The sequence below is a fragment of the Choloepus didactylus genome, chromosome 4 (genome assembly GCF_015220235.1).
Source record: "Choloepus didactylus isolate mChoDid1 chromosome 4, mChoDid1.pri, whole genome shotgun sequence".
NCBI classification, from domain to species: Eukaryota; Metazoa; Chordata; class Mammalia; order Pilosa; family Megalonychidae; genus Choloepus; species Choloepus didactylus.
Window position 1 is genome coordinate 194,674,668 of NC_051310.1, and position 16,309 is coordinate 194,690,976.

The following is a 16,309-nucleotide window of genomic DNA, read 5'->3' on the forward strand; positions in this document are numbered from 1 at the left end:
AGTGTTTTCACATAGACTTCTACTTGACCAGGACAGGTGTTAAAATTCATCAGATGTCCCCAGGGTAGGAAAAATACATTGTAAACAGAGCACAGAAATTGCCCTCCATTAATCAATGTTGATAACAAATCTTCACACCCTGTGTCTCAAGGGTTTGCCTAAACCCTGTTTTTACACCCTCCACCCTCCTTGTCCTAACCTTTATAAACCACCACCTGTCACCCCCTACTTTTGCAAAGCACTAATTTCCATCTTTCCTGGCCTCTACTGCTGTGGAACAAATCATCTCCTCTAAGTAAGTCCTACTAAATTCATGTCTAACTCCATGCCTAGTGTATCTTCAGTTCTAAGGTTAAGCTGGGTTGAAACATGGCCCTATGGAGCTGGCCTTCAGCCTGTGTGGGTACCTACTTGCCTTCCTGCTGCAGCTGTATGCTCCAGGGTACTGCCAGGCTGACACATTCCACCACACCTTCTTCACCTTCTGCTGTGTGGAGCCACCCTGCTGCACTGGCCTGCACACTGAAACTGCCTCCAGATGTTGGGTGTGGGCTGTGGTTGGCAGTGCAGACCCATTTTGCTGTTATACCCTTCCTTGGACATTTATTCTTTTCTCAATGCTTTTTTTATTCATATTCTTGAAAGCTGCTTGGTGCACAGGGTTAAAATTCCAGCAATAAATGAGTGTATACATATAAAATTTCCATTCCTGTCATTTTCCCACCATTCAACAAGCTCCATTGCCCACCAAAACACTATCATAACTTTCATATGTCCTTCCCAGGATGTTGTCTGTAATAAAATGATGCATTTGTTAAGCCTACACAATCCACTAGAACAGTTGTAATCTCCAACTTTTGGATTAATCAGTTGGGACTAAGTGTGGGTGTGTGAGGTCCCACAGTCCCATGCCCTCCTCCATTTTCAGTGCATGTAGACACCTACTTGAATGGGACAGATGTCAAGGTCAACCAATCCTCCATGGGTGGGGGGATGTAAAACTCCCTTCCCTTGATCAGTGTTAATTCCCAGGCTTCAGGAGACCATGCTGAAATTCCATTGTCACACTCTGTGGACCTAAGTCTTTCTAAGCCACCTCCTCTGGCACTTATCTTTCTCTTTTCTTTGTCTTTCACTTTCCATTGCCAGCCACAACCATGAAACCATCATCTCCTGTAAAGTACCAATTAAAACAATATCTCCTTCTCTGCCTGGTGTGCCCTTCGGTCTTAGGGATAAGCTGTGTTGGAACAATTGGTGAGCCAGGCAGGAGGCCCAAAAGCCACTGGCCATAGCGGGTCTGGGTCCTGAGAAGGGGGAATCCATGGAGGCAATCCCAAATTGCCCCTATCATCCATGTGAGGAGGGGTAGATACCCTCCTGGATGAATGGGGCTGCTTTGAGAGTATGGGAATGCCCTGGAAACTGGCAGGGCTGCTAACTGTTTTGCAGGGGATACCAGGATAATTAAATTTGAGAAAAAAGAAAAGGGACTGCAAATACTGGCAGTCATAGCATGGCCCCTTTTAGGAGCCCCACAGATGGCTACCAAGGCAGAACAAGCAGTGAAAGCTACTGCATGCCATTTAGAGGAGAAAGTAAAACTGGAAAGAGATATGCCCAGGTGGAAATGAAGGACATTTTAACTGATCACCTGCTCTGAGTGGACAATCAGCTAAAGACTCAGGCATGCAGATATGCCCAAGTCAATGTCTGTAAGTTTCCTGGGGCTCAAGCATGGAGGAATTTAGCTACTCCATATGGGACACCAAAACATGGGACCCCATAGACTCCTCCCAGAATTGGAAGGGGAGGAAGGATGGGAGGTGGAGGAAGATGAGCCCTGACAGGTGTGCCCCATAATACAACAGAAATGGAAGGCATCACAAGATCAACTGCCTGGGCTCAGCAATTGCAGCCTCCTGAACAGAAATTACATATTACTATAAGAGTGTACCATGGCAGAAATGGAAAATTTGGGGCAGCAGTATAGACAATATATGGGGAGTCCCTATCCAAATGGCTTCTGAGGTTATGGGGAACAGAACAGAGGGAATAAGTACTTTCTGGGCATAGAGATGAGTAAATTGGCATCTATTTCCACCCACCCTTCTCTATGAAAATGCTTGTGTGCTACCTCAGTCAATGGGAGAACCACCTCCTTATTGGTGTGGCTGATTGACATGTGTAAGGCTGCATGACCCAATGAAGGGAATATATCTACACAATATCCCCAACTGGTAAACTATGGAGGAGCTACAAGACATTTTAAGGGGGCTTGGAATGAAGCACACCATTTATGCCATAGTTTTTGTAGGTCTTGACACTGAAGATTTTACCATAGGAATGGAAAACATGATATTGCATGGTGCTGTCAACCATTACTATGGGCCTCTCATGTCTATCCTAAGTCTGCTGGTATAACAGCACATTTGCCTTGCTGCTCAGGCCATAGCTGACCTCAGGGAGGAGGAGAGGGTGCATAGAAGGGGGTGGGAGTAAGGGCAATGGGAAAGGCTCCCATGAGATTTACTGCTGTAATTGGGTATCCCCTAAGCAGAGGTGGGTGAATCTCATCACTGTAGGCAAAGAAATAGAAACCATAGATAAGCAACCAGATACAGTCCTAGTAAAACTATGGAGCAAACTGCCTAGGGGCCAGAAATTACTAAAGTGAGCTCCCAATCCTCTGAGGGAGAAAGGAAGTCAGAAACCTCTGCTCTCCCAGGAGTTGGGGTAAGCCCCTTTCCCTATTCCTTAGGAGGGAGGTCAAGCTCCAAAGATGCAAAAAATAGTGAAGGACCCCTGGGATCAGAGACCATATATAGAAGTAACCATTTACTGGTTCCTTACCAACTAACAGAAAATGTTAACACTAGTAGGTATAGGAGCCAAATGTACTCTGTTTTATGGAAATGTAGCCTGATTCAAGGGATCTGTGCTGTCCATGGATGGCTATGGGGAGAACAGTCAGAGCTAAATGGCATAATTTGATTTTTGCCTAAAGAGCTTAATTTGATGTACCTAAACTGATTTATACATTCAACACAATACCAATTAAAATTGAAAGGACACTCCCCAAATATGTTTGTTGCTTGGTGCAGCTAATAGAAGTCATACTGAACCAGGCTGAAGAGGAAAATATGGTTTAGTTTATGGTTTAGTTTAGTGGGAAGATGGGGAATTTTCCCAAACTGGCATCCCTGAAGTGTTTCTCCAATTGAGTTTTATACCCAGGTTCAGAGATAAAAAGAGATAATCATTCAGCCAACATGCAAAAAGAGTGATAGACAAAAGAACCATCTATCTGGGAGGTTTGGGGCAGTCTCCCATACATTTTTTTTTTCATTTTTATTGAGATTGTTCAGACACCATACAATTATCCAAAGATCCAAAGTGTACAATCACTTGCCCCTGGGTACCCTCATACAGCTGTGCATCCATTACACTTAATTTTTGTTCAATTTTTAGAAACTTTTCATTACTCCAGACAAGAAATAAAGTGAAAGATGAAAAAAGAAAAACAGAAAAGGAAACTCTAATCCTCCCCATCCCTAACCAACCCCCCTCAATTGTTGAATCGTAGTATTGATATAGTACATTTGTTACTGTTTATGAAAAATTGTTGAAATACTACTAACTGTAGTATATAGTTTGTAATGGGTATATAGTTATTCCCTATATGCCCCTCTATTATTAACTTCTAATTGTATTGTCATACATTTGTTCTGGTTCGTGGAAGTGATTTCTACTATTTGTACAGTTGATCATGGACAGTGCCCACCATAGGATTCAGTTTTATACATTCCCATCTTTTGACCTCCAACTTTCCTTCTGGTGACATATATGACTCTGAGCTTCCCCTTTCCACCTCATTCACACACCATCCAGCACTGTTAGTTATTCTCACATCATGCTACCAACACCCCTGTTCATTTCCAAACATTTTAGTTCATTCTAATTGAACATTCTGCTCAAACTAAGCAACCACTCCCCATTCTTAAGCCTTGTTCTACATCTTGGTACCTTATATTTCATGTCTATGAGTTTACATATTATAATTAGTTCCTATCAGTGAGACCCTGCAATAATTGTCCTAATGTGTCTGGCTTATTTCACTCAGTATATTGCCCCCAAGGTTTTGTCATCAACCCATTTTTTTTTTAATGTGGTTTTGTTCACTCACCATACATTCCATCCCAAGTAAATAATCGATGGTTTTCTGCATGGTCATACATTTGTGTGTTCACCACATTCACCACTATCTATATAAGAGCATCTACATTTCTTCCACAAGGCAGGAGGGAGAGTGAAAGAAGGTAGAGAGGCAAAAGAAAGAGGAAAAAAAATGATAGCTAGGAAGCAGCAAAAGGAAAAATAACCTTTAATCAAAATAGAATAAAGAATCAGACAATACCACCAATGTCAAGTGTCTAACATGGCTCCCCTATTCCCCCCTCTTATCTGCATTCACCTTGGTATATCACCTTTGTTACATTAAAGGAAGCATAATACAATGATTCTATTAGTTACACTCTCTAGTTTATGCTGATTGCATCCCTCCCCCAATGCCTCCCCATTTTTAACACCTTGCAAGGTTGACATTTGCTTGTTCTCCCTCCTAAAAGAACATATTTGTACATTTTATCACAATTGTTGAATACTCTAGATTTCACCAAGTTACACAGTCCCAGTCATTATCTTTCCTCCTTTCTTGTGGTGTCTCACATGCTACCCACATTCCTCTCTCAACCGTATTCATAGTTACCTTTGTTCAGTGTACTTACATTGTTGTGCTACCATCTCCCAAAATTGTGTTCCAAACTACACACTCCTGTCTTCTATCACCCTGTAGTGCTCCCTTTAGTATTTCCTGTAGGACAGGTGTCTTGTTCACAAAGTCTCTCATTGTCTGTTTGTCAGAAAATATTTTGAGCTCTCCCTCATATTTGAAGGACAGCTTTGCTGGATACAGGATTGTTGGTTGGCGGTTTTTCCCTTTCAGTATCTTAAATATATCACACCACTTCCTTCCTGCCTCCATGGTTTCTGCTGAGAGATCCGCACATAGTCTTATGAAGCTTCCTTTGTATGTAATGCATCACTTTTCTCTTGCTGCTTTCAGGATTCTTTGTCTTTGACATTTGATAATCTGATTATTAAGTGTCTTGGCATAGGCCTAGTCATATCTCTTCTGTTTGGAGTATGCTGCACTTCTTGGATCGGTAATTTTATGTCCTTCATAAAAGATGGGAAATTTTCATTAATTATTTCCTCTATTATTGCTTCTGCCCCCTTTCCCTTCTCTTCTCCTTCCGGGACACCAATGATACATACATTATTGTACTTTGTTTCATCCTTGAGTTCCCAGAGACGTTGCTCATATTTTTTCTTTCTTTTCTCCATCTGCTCCTTTGAGTGTAGGTTTTCAGGTGTTTTGTTCTCCAGTTCCTGAGTGTTTTCTTCTGCCTCTTGAGATCTGCTGTTGTATGTTTCCATTGTGTCTTTCATCTCTTGTGTTGTGCCTTTCATTTCCATAGATTCTACTTGTTGTTTTTTTGAACTATTGATTTCTGCCATATACATGCCCAGTGCTCCCTTTACAGCCTCTATCTTTTTTGCAATATCTTCTCTAAACTTTTTGAATTGATTTAGCATTAGTTGTTTAAATTCCTGTATCTCAGTTGAAGTGTACATTTGTTCCTTTGACTTGGCCATAACTTTGTTTTTCTTAGTGTAGGTTGTAATTTTCTGTTGTCTAGGCATGGTTTCCTTGGTTATCCAAATCAGATTTTCCCAGACCAGAACAGGCTCAAGTCCCAGAGGGAAGAAATATTCAGTATCTGGTTTCCCTGTGGGTGTGTCTTAGAAAATTGCTCCACCCTTTGATGCCTTGGGTCACTGTGCTTTTCTGCCCAGTGATGCCTGTTAGCCTATAATTCTTGACTGGTGTGAGGACTTGTGGCCATGTTCCCCCAGGCTCTGGGGTCTGGTTCTGAATGGAAAGGGCCCCACCCCTTTCTTCCTAGAGAAGACAGGCCCCTCAGGTGGAGGTCATTAGCATTTCAATGGTCTCGCTCTCTGCTTGTGCTGTCTCCACCCTTCCCTGAGTCACAGCCCTGGAAACTGAAAATGACTGGGGCTTTCTCCACTCAGCCAAAAAAGAAACAGATAGTCCCCTTCAGAGCTAGTCCAAGGTGACCCTCCAGCTCTCCCAGGTCAGTCATCACCCAAAGCCTCTGTCTGTTTCTTTGGGGATGTGTACCTGTAGTGAGCAGTTCACACTCGCTACTTAAAACCCCAGTTGGAGCTCAGCTGAGCTATATTTGCTTGCTGGGAGAGAGCTTCTCTCTGGCACCATGAGGCTTTGCAGCTCGGGCTATGGGGGAGGGGGTCTCACAACTTGGTTCTGTAGGTTTTACTTACAGATTTTATGCTGTGTTCTCAGGCATTCCTCCCAATTCAGGTTGGTGTATGATGAGTGGATGGTCTTGTTTGTTCCCCCGCAGTTATTCTGGATTATTTACTAGTTGTTTCTGTTTTTTTGTAGTTGTTCCAGGGGGACTACTTAGCTTCCACTCTTCTCTATGCTGCCATCTTGCCCTAGAGTCCCATTGATTTTTAATTGGCTAAACCCATTAGAGACAAAGGGAGTCAATTATTTTAGTTAACATGCAACAGGTTTGGAGAACTTCAGTAATATATTATCTCCTGTTTTCTAGTTGACACCTGGGAAAGGTGCAAACTTTACATTTATATATGTTTGCACACTTTACATTTACAAATTGCCCCTTTGTGAGAATAGGCACTTCCATTACATGCTGTCTCCAGCTTTGAAGGTTATATTTTACAATTTCTTGCTTACAGTTTGATTACATTTTAAAAGTAATCATTGTAATTTCCCCCTTAAAATAATATTCATTTCCAGTCTTGGGAATTGACCATTGGTGGTCTGGCTGCTATTTGATGACCATTGGGGTGAAGTAATTAAGGGGTTAGACCATTGGGGTGAAGTAATTAAGGGGTTGCCTGGTGAAACATTTGACTTATAACTTATAGAAATTGTCAATTTCTTATGGGGTAGAATGGATTATTCTTAGTCAGAGCTCTGGAAGATGAAAAGGGTTACATTATGTGAATTATTAGGCACATTCATACAGCATTGAACATTAATCAGAGCAGAAGTACCACCTTTGGTGGCAGCCAGAATATTTATTGGCATTTGGTTTTGAAAACCACCTCTTTTAAGTGGTGAGGTTTTACCATTAAGTAGTGATATGACTAGTCTTTACCATTTTTCTACCTTGACCACAGAAATAAATTTCCCTTTCTGTAAACTTTCTGCAACTTTCTTCCTCCATTCAGGTTTTTGTCCCACATTCTGAAATGACCAGATATTTAGGACAAAACTACTTTCTTTTTCACTCTAATAAAAACATTCCTTATATCCTCTACATTCAAGTCATCATGGATCATTCTTAGCCAGAGTTTTGGAAAATGAAAAGTGTTTCACACATACTTGAGTTATTATTTGAGTACATAGAGATAAGAGGTATTTGTCTAGGACAAGAGTAGACATAACAATTAGGAAGATTGTAAGTATGGTTTGAAAAGAGTCTATAACCATGACTGTATTTCTGGAGAATTTACTTTTACTACAGTTTTTGTTTAACAGGAAGTGTGTCTTCACCCTGGAAAAGTTGTAACTTGACTCTGGTATGGTGAATTCCAGGGCTTTATTTCCTGCAACTTAAGAAAAAATGAGTAACAAGTAACACTAAATAAGGCCTAGCCCATTGAGAATTTAATTGAACCTGTAGATACTGGTTGTTTTACGTGTAGACCCAGATGTAATTCTTAGGCTGGCAATGGTTTAGGGTGTACACCTGTGGGGAATTTAAAGCATTAAAATCTTAATTATTAATTTCATCTAAAGTAGTCCTTAAGAACTTTACATATTGAATTGTAGTTAATTCTGAACTGGGATGCATGTTACCTGATTATTTAACCTTTAGAAATGGCCTTCTAAATGTTATTTTAAAGGACTCAAACCCAGCCCACTTCAGGGTGCTAATCTTATTCTCAAGAGGGCAATAGGTAGAGATTTGTCCAATTTCTCAAGCAGATTTTGGTGAGGCTGTCTTTTAAAGTTTAATTCACACATTCTGTTTTTCCTGTAGACTATGGCCGGTAATTAGAATGCAGGCACCAGTTGATGTTGAAGAGTCTTGAAACACTTTTAACAATTTTGCTATGAAAGCTGGTCTATTGCTTTGAACAGAAATCAGAACTCCAAATTAAGGATTTTTTTTTGAAGTAACCATGTTACAACTTGTGTGTCAGACCTCAGAAAAAAGAGTCTAACATATAGAAGGAATGTTTGATCCAGGGGCCCTGCTGCTTATCTCATAGATACCAGGTGCACCATAAACTAAGGGTTGAAGGTTGTTTTAGAAATCCCAGTCACAGTGGTACCTAGACCCCAGGGGTCTGACAAGGGAAGATCAGATATGTGCATAAGATGAATGACCATAAACAAGCCAAAAGGCCTACTAACTCCACATAGATAATACAGTGCACATCAAAGAAGAGTAGTGTGTTAAAACCCTAGTAACCAGTCAGCAGAAACTGATAGCACTCACCCAATCAAGGCCCAGAACACACTCAGCAGAACCCTTCCCCCCCAACACCCAATGTGGGTTTTTCCTTTTAAAATGCTGCTCTCAGAGAGGGCCAGAGCCATTTTTTCCTTTCTTTTCTGATGGCTCCCACCTGCTTTCTTCTGCTTTCTTCCTCTAATAAACCTTAAATTCACTACTTAAACCATGACTCGCTGCGTTGTGTGGATTCCTGAATGACCTAATGTTTTGTGCTGAAGACCTAGGATGGTGGTTTGACTGAGGTTTAAGTTTCCTGGCCCCTCAGGGCAATGGGGCAGCCTCCCAGTCAACTCCGTTCCCCGAACCACATAGCTGTTCAGGTTTCCATGCATTCAGTGGCTTGAGTCCATCAACTCAAACCACCTTGACATGATGCCAGCTCACCCTCATGGCTCTCAAACATCTACAACTAATTTGGCCCTAGGTAGGTAAGTGACATCTTTCTGCCCAGATCCCCCCTCAGGAGTTTTGTTTGATGTCCCATGGACATCCTGACCCACCTTAGTGTGGCACTACAGGCCACTTTAACATGGCACCTGTCTTCATAAGCCTAGGAAACCTGAGTGCTCAGTCAAAACTCTCTGACACTCTGTGAGTGTCTTTCCCCATTGCAGCAGTCAAAGTAACCCAGGGGATGACTTGGGTGAAAGACTGCATGCATTTCCTGACCCCCAATGACAAACTGGGGATGCCTGCTTTGTTGTTGAGACCAGGTTGTATGGGTCTGGGCTGTTAGTCTCATTTCAGAAACATTTTGGGTGGTCTCTGTAAGCCTCTAAAGGACCAGAGAACCATGGGTCTGCCCATGGGTGATCTCCATAAGCCTCTGACAAGCAAAGTTCCCTAACGAATCACAACCCTGTCAAATTTCTTAGATAATCATAGGTAATATACAGTCACTTTTCAATAGCACCAAAACTAAATTTCCCCCTAAATCTGCCCCCTCAGAATTTTAAACTTCAATAAAAAGGGGAAGTAGAACCAATACAATTTGTCTGTCATATCCTTTAGAACAACAAAAACATTAGCCAGAAAAATGGCACTTTCAATTGGCAAATTCTCGCTGACCTAAATAATTTTATTTGGCACAACAAGTGGTCTGCAGCTTTTAATCTTAAGCTTTCTAAACTGTTTGGTCCCAGCTATTCTTATGCCACTCTGTCATCTCCTACCAAATCCTCCTCCTTCACAAAAAATCCTTCTGAGTCTTCTGCTTTCCTCTCTACAAAAGTTGGCCCTGAAAAGCCTTTAAGCAGCCTCTCTTCTTTAGCCCTGCAAATCATCCCCCTTGTAACTCTTCTCTAACCCCTTCTGCTCCCCTTCCATCACTGTTAGCCCCTCCCCCCATTTCTCATCCCATCACTGCCACCCTGTCCTCACCTCACCCCACCACCCAGGCAGCCCGCTTGCTGCCTGTGCACCCCTCCCCCTCATCTCCTGCTCCAGCCTGCCTCTCCTGGGCAGGAAAATGCAGCACAAGCTCTGAGCATGGGCCTAGCATAACCAAGAAATCAATAAATCCAAAGATAAAAAACAGTTTTCTAAGCCACAAGTCACTTACTTAAAAATTTCCCTCTCCCCTAACAAAACTGAGATCAGGTAAGCCTATTTAAAACCATGTTTTAAAATGCCCTAATTCATGTCTCATGGGCTGTGGAGCTCCCCTCAGCTGTCCAGAAATTTTTCCTAGAGTACCGGGACTCAGAAGTCCAGGTGAAAGTGCCTGCCACAAACACCAAATGCATCTGAGTTAAGGTAACTTTGCAATTGAGACTTTCCCTGTGCTTGGTAAGTGTGTAATTTTTTGTTTATTGTGTTCACTTTGCTTTCTTTTGTTTTAATTAGTCTACTGTCTAGTAAGGCTAATTAAGTTAATTCAAGGGTTGTGCATGCAACCTCAGTGGATTTGAGCCCCACTAACTGTAACCCCAGATTTATAGTTCTCCTTTTAAATTTTGTGCAGTTTGCACAATTTGCATTTGTGTGAAAAAAAACAGTTACATTTAAACAGCTCCTACTCCTATGTTTTGTCTTTATAATTTCTTTTGCTGTTGTTCAGCCATGGGAAACTCTCAAAATGTGCCAGTTACATCTTCCCTAAAAACTATCCTTAATAATTGGCCTAAATTTAAAAAGTGTCATTAAAATTATTAATGAGCTATAGCTGCAGCCAGCTGGCATTTATGTGTGAAATGGCTAGCTATAGCAAACAGTATCAAGAAAAACAACAAAATCTGTAAGTTAAAAGAAAAGTTACAGCTTAAAAATATATGCAGAACTTCCACCTCTGCTTTAATATCATAGCTTCCAAAGCAATTAAAAAATATAATAATGTAAATATGCTAGCCTATCAATTTTTAAATTTAAGAAGTCAAAAAGAACCTAGTCAAAAGGGTCCTTGCAAAAACCTAAAATTACTGAAAGGACATCAAAAGAAACTAATACAATTTAAAAAATCAGCAAAAGTGCAAACTGTCAAACCAATGTTGTAAAATAATATCTCTACTAAGAAATCTGATAATGAGAACTTTGACTCCCTCTCTCTATAAAGAATGTTTTATTTTGAATATTTAGCATCATTCTAACAAGTTTCATTTTAGTGGTAATAGCATGTTGTATAGACTGTATAAAGAATGTTTTTCTAATTAAGGGAAAAAGGCAAGTAGCTTTGTCCTAAATGACTGATTGTTTAGGAATATAAAATAAAGCCTGGAAGGATAGAAATGTGGGATAAAACTTAGATAGGTACAGAAAGCTGTAAAAAGGCTGTAAAAACAATTATTTCTGTGGTCAAAGCTAAAAAAATGGTGAAAACTAGTAATAACACTGATTAACAACCAAACCTCAAAACTTAAAGAAAAAAGTGGTTTTATAAAACAAAATAGCATTAAATATTTTAAGCACCACCCAAAGCACTAATATGCAATGTTGTGGGTATGTGCCTAATAATTCACAAAATATAAACATTCCTCACCATACTGCAAGCTCCTCACATTAAGGTCTCCTGCTGTTTTTACTAAGAAAAAGTTTCCTTAAATTATTCTGGTGTTATTTCTTAATAAAATGTTATAGAAGTATTTTTCTGAACAATAAGTGTAGGATGCAAAAAATCTCTTTTATCAAAATAACTTCTTGCACTTCATGTTAACATTATTATGTCCTTGATTGTTTATTTAAATTCTTGTACTAAGCATCTTTCATGTTTAAATTATTGTCTGTCTCTATATTCTTATTTGAATGGGAGATTACTTAATAAAACCCAAACTGGCTAAATGATGATCTGATGAGGCTCAGGCCTTTTCTAATAGAAACCATAGGTTTAAAGTGTAACAAACAAACCTGTAACATGAGCACAAAGTCCCTTTAACAGCCTTATTCAGCCAGTAAATAAAATTATGTTTACTTATTTTATATTAAATACTTTGTAAATGTATAAAAATATTATTTGTTTTCTAAGTTATCCATGCCCCAAATAAATATATCCATCAATTACTTAATAATCACTGTAATAAACCTAGAATATATAAAGAAAATATCTTCACTTCAACTTGTCATCAAACCTCAAATATTTAACAGTATTAAGTTAACACACTACATTAAAAAATAATAATAATAAGAGAATACTTTGCTAAATAATTAATTTCATTAGAAAAACTTCTCCTTGTAATCACAAAGAAAAAGCTTTAACCCATCTCCTCCTAATATGTCCCAAACCTACCAAGGAAGCTGCCTTAAAGCACATAAAAAATGCTGGCATAAAAGGCAGCCATAAAATGGCAAACAGCAAAATCCTCTCAAATGCTCTAATTTAATAGTTGTTAAACAACATTATAAAGCTTATTTGTAACTGCACCCTTGTTCAATAATAATCAACATATTCATAAAGCCAATATGCTATAAAAACTTTAACAAAACTAAGAAAACACTTTCATGAATTTCAAAATTCATATAAAGTTAAATCATTGTATTTTTTAAAAAAATGATGGAACACCAACACATTCCATTAATCTTTGTCAAAAATTGTTTATTCTCAAAATTTTGAGAATCAATTTTCAAATAAGGATATCAAAACCTTTTAAAATGCATATCTTTCTTTGTATGCTTGCTTATCATTCAGATTATGCTGACTACTGACCTCTAAAAAATTATTTTGAGTTTAGAATGAAGGTACCCTCCTGGAAAGAGTATTTCAATTGTTTCTGCCTTCAGAAAGGTACCAGTCCCTCTTTGAAGGGCTTTTATCTGATTAACTCTGGTTAATCCAGTGCAATCTCACTTTTGACTAAAGCAAAATTACTGATCTGGGACCTTAATTCCATCTGCAAAATTACTTCAGCCTTGACATATTCTATGGGCTACAAATAAGTCACAGGTCCCACCCACACTCTAGAGGAGGGAATAAAAAGCCATGAAAAGCATCAGGAGGGAATCATTCCAGCCTCCTGCAGTCTGTCCAGCATACTAGCTCACCCAGCCTCCTCATATCCACAGTGCAAGTCTGCACAGAACACACATGCCTTCATTCTCAATAATAGCCTATTTTTCTTGTTCTCCCTTCTGCTATTCTCATAGCCAAAGCAGCTTTTACTCTAGTCTGCTGGTGTTGATGTGAGGGGAGATGGGCTTACTAAATGACTGCTGAATCATTATACAGATATTTCTTTTTTAGTTTCTAGTGTATTAGAACAGCCAGAAGGGAATAACTGAAATTGTGGAACTGTAACCCATACCATACTTTGAAATTTGCTCTATAACTACCTGTTAAACTACATTTTGAAATTTATCACTTTTCTTGTATATATATTTCACAATAAAAAGTGTCTTAAGATTTGAGGAAGGTATACAAGGCATACACCATATAACCTGCACCACTCCAGCATCATCTGGGCCAGCATCCCTTAGTCAACCCCACACTTATTTACATCACAAATCATCAGATAAGTGGGTAAACAGAGACCATCAATAGTGTCACACCAGCACAGGTCAAGTTTGCTGTCAAGTGAAGACAGGGACTTGGGACCTGGGATGAGCTACCTGTACACATTGTGCACCTTTTGGCCTGCACTCAGGGCAGCTCTGCTCCCCTCCGCCCTCCCCCATCCAGCCCAGGCCTACCTCTAGGAGATTGCAAGCAGCCTGTGGTTACTCCTGCCAGGCCAGCATGCATGCAAACACTGGCAAAATGTCCACACTGTCCACTAGGTGCAGGCAGGTTCAGCTCTCCAGCAGAGTCTCCACCAAGGGCTCCACCTTGACCAGGTCATCCTGCAGGTCCCAGCACAACCTTCCTACAAGTGCCACCAGCTCCAGGGCTCATGGGCAGGCATCTCTGCTCTCTTACAGCAGTGCCAGGTAGCGCTGAAACACATCTCAGGCCAAGGTCCCATGCTGCCAGCAGGGGGAACAGTCTCAGCATCACCAGCCAGATCACCACACCATGCACATGGCACCAGCCACACCCTCCCCATCCTCAATTTCCACATGTTGCCTCAGAGTCACAGAAGTCCACCTCAGAAAGGTAGGGGTGAGGGGTGCCAGATGCCCTGGAGAATTTCCTCCCAATCCTCTAAAGAATGCAGTCCTCTAGGAACTCTGAGCACTACACAGGTGCTGGGGTCACCTTTCACAGCTCACCTCTGGGTCTGAACCTCTCCTTTGCCCCTGTTGGCCTTGCTGACCCTGGTGCCCTAACCACACAGCTCCACCTGAACACTCTTTGCACTTCACATCCTCCACCCTCATCCTACAGTTTGCAATTGGGTTTCTCTCTGACTCCTTCTCTGGGCTCTCAGCTTGATGGGGGCTGCTGTCTGCCTCACCAGGATTTTCCTGGCATCTGCCACAGAAGTCACATACATGCCTTCCCATGTACTTAGGAAGCACCCTGGCTAGGGTTGGCAGATGCCATTTCCATTTCAGTAAGGGAAAAACTAAAGCTGCAAGACTACTATCACCATCTGCATATAAGCATTTTGATTTTGGAAAAAGAAACAAAATTTTACTTGACAAATACTGGAACACATGAAGAAGCAAAAGCTGTCCTTGTCCAGCCAATGAAATAGATAGGCCAAGAAAGGAAAGCCCCCATTAGCAGTGCTGCTTGTGGATCCTGGCAGGGACAGGTCCTGCATGGGAGCTTTAATCCAGTTTCCTTCACAGGAGCATGTGAGATGACTCCTAGAGCTTCCCCACTTGGAAGGTTAGGACATCCAGTTCAGAGTCATGGAAACATCCAAAGGTTGCAAGGTGGTAACCCCAGCAGGCTGGCCTCCATGCCTGGGCACAGAACTCATCTAAACCAGAAGGCTACTCTGCCACCTGGGGAGTCATGTGTTCTCCCCCATGGACCATCTACTTGGTTCCTGCAGAGCTAAGCCCTAGTTGGTTGGATTCTCAGGATTTCTGAATTTTTCCTCAGTTTATACAAATCTATGTGCACACACACCCATTTTAAACTCAGAGACAGACAGACCATTGCCTGTGTCACCCTCAGTCTGCCTGACAATGGCACACAAGTCTTTGTCCACAATGGAGGACTAGAGGAGGTTGAAGCAAGTCCCCACTATGGACACATAGGTGGCATCCTGGTGCCTGCCTTTTCAAACACAACACTTCTATTTACAACTGAACTATTTCCACAGAAGACCTGTAGAACTGAAATTAAAGTGGAGAATTAACAAAATTAATATGGACCTCAACAGTTTTCATTGATAATGCCAAACTGCATTCCAAAAGGCAGCAAGAACCTAGTGTCCAAAGAGGGCAGGTGGCAGGCTCTGTCTGTCCTGCTGCCATGTGTGGTCTGCTCTTTCCCATTCTCTCCAAACTGGCTGTCCCTGAACACTGCCCTTGGAATTCCTGGGCTGGTTCTTTCCAAGCCCTGCTGCTGCTCCTCCTTCCCTCTCCATCTCACCCCCACAAGGGAGACTCACTAGTCTCCAGATCCCCTGCTTCTCAGACTTTACTGGCCCAACAGTTCCCAGACCCTGACTCAGGGTTTTTAGCAGCCACCCTTGGGCAGCCATGCAGGTCCACACATTGTAACTGAGAAGTTAAGATTTAAGGACTGATGATTACTGAACCATTACATAGATATTGCTTTTTACTTTCTGGTATACTAGAGAAGATAGAAGGAAATACCTGAAACCTGAATTGTAATCCAGCTGCCTTGATCTCTCATAATGAAGGTATAGCCTTTATCTTGTGCCCTTATGATTGCAAAAACCTTGTGACTAACTTCCACTTGCACCCATTTATTCTTTTTAACTCCAAAGCCTTATGACCACAAAAGACAGCCCCTGGTGTTTATTAATGAAGGGTCTTGGGTCAGCAAGAACCAACCCACCACAAGTTCAAAGTTATCTAGGTAATGGAAGCTGGATCTAACAAAAATGGGTCTGCCTGACATGCACAGTAGCTTAGACTTTAACCTACAAGTCACCTATACCTCATTATAATACTAAAAATCACACCCATCATCACATGAAGGGCACCATTTTCTTACATATGTTCTGTGACTAACCATGTAATCAATTCTGTGCAAGCACAATAATTAGATCACCTCTAATTACATAATCTGGGGGCCACTGTACTCATTATCCTAAAATCTCCCCATCTTTTCATGCTTTAAAACTATCAAAATTACTGCA

The 16,309-nt window shown here is 40.9% G+C and overlaps 1 protein-coding gene across 1 annotated transcript in view; it reads right to left on the reverse strand.

Moving 5' to 3' along the window:
• LOC119533089 (putative zinc finger protein 705E) overlaps window positions 1-16,309 on the reverse strand; it is a 244,432-nt gene that overhangs the window by 227,186 nt on the left and 937 nt on the right. The window lies entirely within an intron of this gene.